Genomic DNA, 5,927 nt, shown 5'->3' with positions numbered 1-5,927 from the left:
TTTTTTTAGGGGGGCATCTTCTGGGCATGGAGCAGGGGTGACTGGGGGTGTGGGGGGGAGGTAGTTGTGAATTTCCTGCATTGTGCAGGGGGTTGGACTAGATGACCCTGGAAGTCCCTTCTGATTCTATTATTCTAAGTACACAGACTCTGAACGTTTAGCTACTGATTGATCCTCTCCTTCACAAATTAGCTTTTAAAGCCATGATGGTGCCATAAGTTAATTGTGCGTTATGTGAAGAAGTATCCCCTTTTTCCTTCACCAGCTTCATTGGGTGGCTTGCTATTACAGCACAGAGAGATCTTTATCCACTTATTCCACACCATACATTTTAAAATATACAGATAAAAGTGTAATATATACACATATAGTCCAAGATACCAGGTTGGCAATGATGCAGGAGACGATTCAACCCAGAGATATTGGAGAAATTTAGTTCTCAGATGTGTATAAGCCGAGTTCTAATCCTGAAACCTTTGCTGCACATGAGGAACACATGAAGCTGCCTTATACTGAATCAGACCCTCGGTGCATCGAAATCAGTATTGTCTACTCAGACAATCTTCAAGTGGGACTCCAGGGTTTCAGGCTGAGGTCTCTCACATTCACCTACTGCCTGGTCCTTTTAACTGGAGATGGCAGGGACTGAACTGGGGACCTTCTGCATGCCGAGCAGAGGCTCTACCACTGAGCCATGTAGCAGGTACTCATTTGCGTATTAAGTGACATACTCCTAATGTAGCCAATCCTGCAAGAGCTTACAGTAGCCCCTGTAAGAAGAGCTCTGTAAGCTCTTGGAGGATTGGCTACATTAGGGCTGTGTGGCCTAATATGCAAAGGAGTTCCTGCTACAAAAAGAGCCCAGCCAGAAAGTGGCCTGGGAAAGCAAAAACATAACAGTTGGCCCTGAAGGTCAGAATTCCAAATGAAAATATTCCTTCTCACTCTCCTCTCCGCCCCCACTGCTCTCCCCCCAGAAAACCTGAGAGTAAACAACCTAGGAAATAAAATTTTGTTTAAAGTCTTTTATTGTTTGCCGGCCACAGTAGAGGCAGGTGTGTGTGATTGGAGCTGCGAAGGGCAGAGGGGGACATCAGGGATCGGCCAAGGCTGCTGCTCCCTTTCAGACGATTCCGTCATAAATCTGCCCCCCCCCCCCATGGTGCATTCACATCCTGCAAGAAGACAGACACAATCAGTGTGTGTGTTTACGGGGAGCAGCTGCCGCCTACAGCTTCAGTTGCGGGGTCGGTGCCAGGAGGGAGGAATATTCATGTTCTGTTGTTGTGGCATCGGACAGGCTCTAGGGTGTGTGTGGAGTTTGGGAAGGGTGCTTGGGGGGGGGGTCAACAGTGGGAGGGCTTCTAATGTCCTGGGCCCACTGGTGGACCTCCTGGTGGCACCTGGTATTTTTGGCCACTGTGTGACAGAGTGTTGGACTAGATGGGCCTTTGGCCTGATCGAACATTGGCGTCTCTTATGTTCTTATGTAAATTTACCCGGATGTGATGGCACTAGGGTTGTCAACTTCCAGGGGGTGGATGGAGATGTCCTGCTATGACAACTGATCTCCAGGCAAGAGAGATCAGTTCACCTGGAGAAAATGGCCACTTTAGAAGGTGGACTCTGTGGCGTTATACCCCATTGAAATCCCTCCACAAACCCCGCTTTCCTCAGGCTCCACCCCCAAAATCTCCAGGTATTCCCCAACCTGTATCTGGCAGCCCTAGATGGCACAGAGTGCCCCTCCGGAAGCTGCCGCTTCCTCCCGAGCAGTGTTCCCTCTAAGCTGAGTTAGTGTGAGCTAGCTCACAGTGTTCTAGCCTCCGGCTTGCCCGTTTTTGTCTCAGCTCGGGAAGGAGGGCTCCAGAGCAAACTCATTTATGCAGCAGCCAAATCGCTCGCTCACAACTTTCACGCCAGTGGCTCATAAAGTAGAATGTTTGCTCACAAGACTCCAGGGCTTAGAGGGAGCGTTGCTCCCGAGGAACTGATTTCTGTAGTCTGGAGACCAGCTGTGAACCCAGGAGAACTTCAGGCCCCTCCTGGAGGCTGGCAACTCTATTTGCTGCCCTCGAGAAACTGTCATGCGGTGGGTGGCCCAGGGGCCAATCCAAAGGCTAAAGCTGCCCTGGAGCAAGCGGAGCCAAGGGGTTGGCGACAAAGCAGGGCCCGCTGGCCTCGGGCCTGGACTGCGACAATGGTCATGCTGTGCTTGCTCTTGGCCACCAGGGGGCCCTCCAGGACAGCAGCCAGGATTGCCAACCTCCAGGTAGTATCAAAAACAAGACAGGCTTCGGTGTGAATCCCAGGTAGTAGCAGGTCTCCAGACGACGGGAGATCAGTTCACCTGGAGAAAACGGCTGCTTTGGAAGGTGGACTCCATGGCATTAAAGGTAAAGGTTCCCTTGCTCGAAAGCCAGTCGAGTCCGACTCTAGGGCTGCGGTGCTCATCTCCGTTTCAAAGCCGAAGAGCCGGCGCTGTCCAAAGACGTTTCCGTGGTCATGTGGCCGGCATGACTAAACACCAAGGCGCACGGAATGCACCAAGGCATGGCATTATACCCCATTAAAGTCCCTCCGCTCCCCAAACCCAACAATTCTCAGCATCCCCCCCAAATCTCCAGGTATTTCCCAACCTGGAGCCACCAGGAACTTTCCAGTCACTTAAAGGGCCCGTCTGCCACTGGTGTTACCCAGCCAGCACCTGGAATGCAGGGCCAAGGAGGCTGTCCTACACAGGCCTGGGTTGGGAAATACCTGGAGGTTTTGGGGGTGGAGCCTGAGGAGGGCAGGGGAGGGACTTTGGTGAGGTATAATGCCATACAGTCCACCTTTCAGAGCGGCCATTTTCTCCGGGTGAACTAATCTTTGTTGCCTGAAGATCAGTTGTCATAGCGGGAGATCTCCAGACATCACCTGGAGGATGGCAACCCTTCTCCCACGTGGTTTTTCTTCTCAAGGGCCCAGGGACTGTTTGCTTCTATGAAGCAAGGGAAGAGGGTGCCCTCAAGGCAGCTGCCCCCAGGCCCTGTTGTCCTGTGGGCCTGAAGGGGGCAGGAACCTCATTCCCCCCACAGGACTTTCCCGAGCAGCCTGCAAGCCCTTGGGATATAGCCCTCCCCCTCCACCGACACTGCTGCCTGGGTCTGGCAGCCCCGCCCATCGCTTCGCTGTGCAACGGGCTTTTGGGGGCAGCCTGTTTCTCCACGGCAAGCATCACAAAGTTTCAAGAGGCTCAAAGCAATTCAGTTATTTGCACGACAACCCTGTAAGGTAGAACAGCGGCAGCACCACAGGGCTGGTTCCCAGCGTTATGGGGGTGTTAGCAAAATGACTTCTGGTGCACCCCCTATTTACTGCTCCCCACACCTACAGGGCAGCCTCTGCTGCGGCTTGCCACTCTCCTGGGTCCGGCCCCTCCTCGGTGCCCTCCCCTCCCACCTGCCCTGAGGGGCTAGCTGGCAGTGACCACGCTCTTCCCCTCCCTTAATCGTGACGGTGGATCCTGAGTGGCAGGTAGGATCCACCCCACTTGTTCAGAAAACAGGGAGCAGCCATTGGTGGTGGGCTGTGGAGAGCCCATCCCAAAGTGGGAGGCCCCGGGCTTGTATTCTGCCACTCTCCTTAGGCAGCTGGTGCTGGAGGTGGTTTGTTACGTGAAATGATCCGGGAGCACGGTCGGCAAGAAGACCGTGAAAAGTGTATACAAATGCAATGATTGCATTAGAAAAATTAAATATAAAGATACTTTTGAAAATCACAGTGTGTCCGTTTATGTATAAATCAGCACATACTTTCAGATAACCCAGCCATGTACACCTGTGTGCCACGGTGGCTAGACACCATAACAGTCGACACCAGCCTGAGCATGGAACAGCTCAAAGAAACAGCACAAGATTGGAGAACGTGGAGAGAGCTGGCCCATAGAATCGCCAAGAGTCGGACACGACTGAATGCCTAACAACAACAACTTTCAAATACTTTCAGTGAATGAACAGATAAACACTCACATGCAATGCAGACCATTCCAACGGAAATATTCTAAAGGAAATAAGATAGAAGAAGGATTTATTTATTTTTTTGGAGGAAATGCTCTGTCTCACAATTATGGAATTTTACAGGAAGATCTGAGGAGACGGTCAAGACCGCTAACATTCCTCAGACGCTCTACTGAAGATCCCAGCCTTCGACTTCTGAGGAGGCCCTTGGGAAACAAAATGTTTACCGGAATGTGTGCCAAGTCACCCTTACTCATAACACCAGCCCGCTCTCTCGTCTTATTACCATTCACCTTTATTTTCTGGATATAAGTTGGACGTTTCATTCAGAACATTTCAATTGGAGTGGCCTGCATTGCTCCGCATTGTTGCCTATGAGAGTTCATTCTTTGACAGCGTTTGAAAGTATGTGGTGATTTATGCATAAACGGAGGTGGTTTGCTAGGCCTCAGTAGTGAGTTGTCAGCAACTCCTCAGAGGTTCCCCCTGTTGATGGCAGCCCTTTCCCCCATTAGAGTGCAGAGGCGGTGAGGTGCCATCAGAGAACTGGTGGGCTACAGGGATTTGACTAGGATTTGGGAGACCCAAGTTCAAAACCCCACTTGGCTATGGAAGCTCATGGGGAGACCTTGGTCCTGCCACACTCTCAGGCTTGCCACCCTCCAGGTGGGGTCTGGGGATCTCCCGCTTTTACGACTGATCTCCAGCTGACAGAGACCAGCAGAGGTAGATTGGGGGGGGATCGCGGGGGATTGCAGTTCCCCCGGGTGAGGTACAGGGGGCGGGGCACATGACGAAGCCCCGCCCTCTGCTTCCGGCTGCCCCACTTCCGGCCCTCATTCTCCATCAGCTCAAGAACTGCAGATCTTGGAAGCTAAGCAGGGTTGACTCTGCAAGTATTTATGTCACACTTCCGGTGATATCAGGGGGTGTTGCCTTATGACACACTTCCGGTGATATCAGGGGGTGTGGCATATGCTAATGAGTTATGCTAATGAGTTCCCCTAGCTCTTTTTCTACGAAACGACCCCTGGAGACCAGCTCCCCTGGAGAAAATGGCTGCTTTGGAGGGTAGACTCTATGGCATGGTACCATGCTGAGGCCCCTCCCCACCCCTCCCCAAACCCCGCCCTTTCCCGGATCCGCCCCCAAAGTCTCCAGGTATTTTCCAACCCAGACCTGGCAACCCTACTCACTCTTTCAACTGGACCTACCTCACAGGGTTGTTGTGGCGAGGGTGATATGGAGGAGGGGAGAATGGTGTTGTTGTAAGCCACTTTGGTTGTGTGGGAGGGAATGGTATACATTTTGTACAAAAATCAGGTTCTAGGGTGCTCATGAGGGGAAATGCGAGCACTCGCTCTGGGATATGTCTTTGAGACGAACCCAGGAAGGTGCTTCACACCAAGTCAGACCACTGGTCCGTCTAGCCTACGGTTGCCAGCTCTGGGTTGGGAAATACCTGGGGATTTGGGGGGTGGAGCCTGGGGCTGGGAAGGGGAGGGGCTTCAAAGGGGTATAACACCATCAGCCAGCTCTCAAGCACAGAGGAGTCTTTCCCTGCATTGGGCTCTCACATGGGATTGGACCGGGCAGGGGTCATTTCCTGCGGGAGTGCACAGGAGCGGAGCACCGGCAGTAAGGAACCCGGGGGGTGGGCACATGCAGCAAGCCCCACCCCCTGCTCCCAGCAGCCCTCAGTCAAGCCACGAGGAGCAAGAAGCAGCCAGTTAGCTAGCAATCCAAAACAGTCCAGTGGAGCCTGAGCGGTGGGTGTTGCCTTCTCACACACTTCTGGTGATGTCAGGGGGTGTGGCCTATGCAAATAAATTATGCAAATAAGTTATGCTAATGAGCTCCTGCGCCTCTTTTTTTACGAAATGACCCCTGGGACCGGGGACCTTATGCATGCGAAGCAGGTGTTCT

The sequence above is a fragment of the Gekko japonicus genome, unplaced genomic scaffold (assembly GCF_001447785.1).
Source record: "Gekko japonicus isolate JY-2015 unplaced genomic scaffold, Gekko_japonicus_V1.1 scaffold3760, whole genome shotgun sequence".
In the NCBI taxonomy this organism is placed as follows: domain Eukaryota; kingdom Metazoa; phylum Chordata; class Lepidosauria; order Squamata; family Gekkonidae; genus Gekko; species Gekko japonicus.
This window is presented reverse-complemented; position numbering follows the sequence as displayed.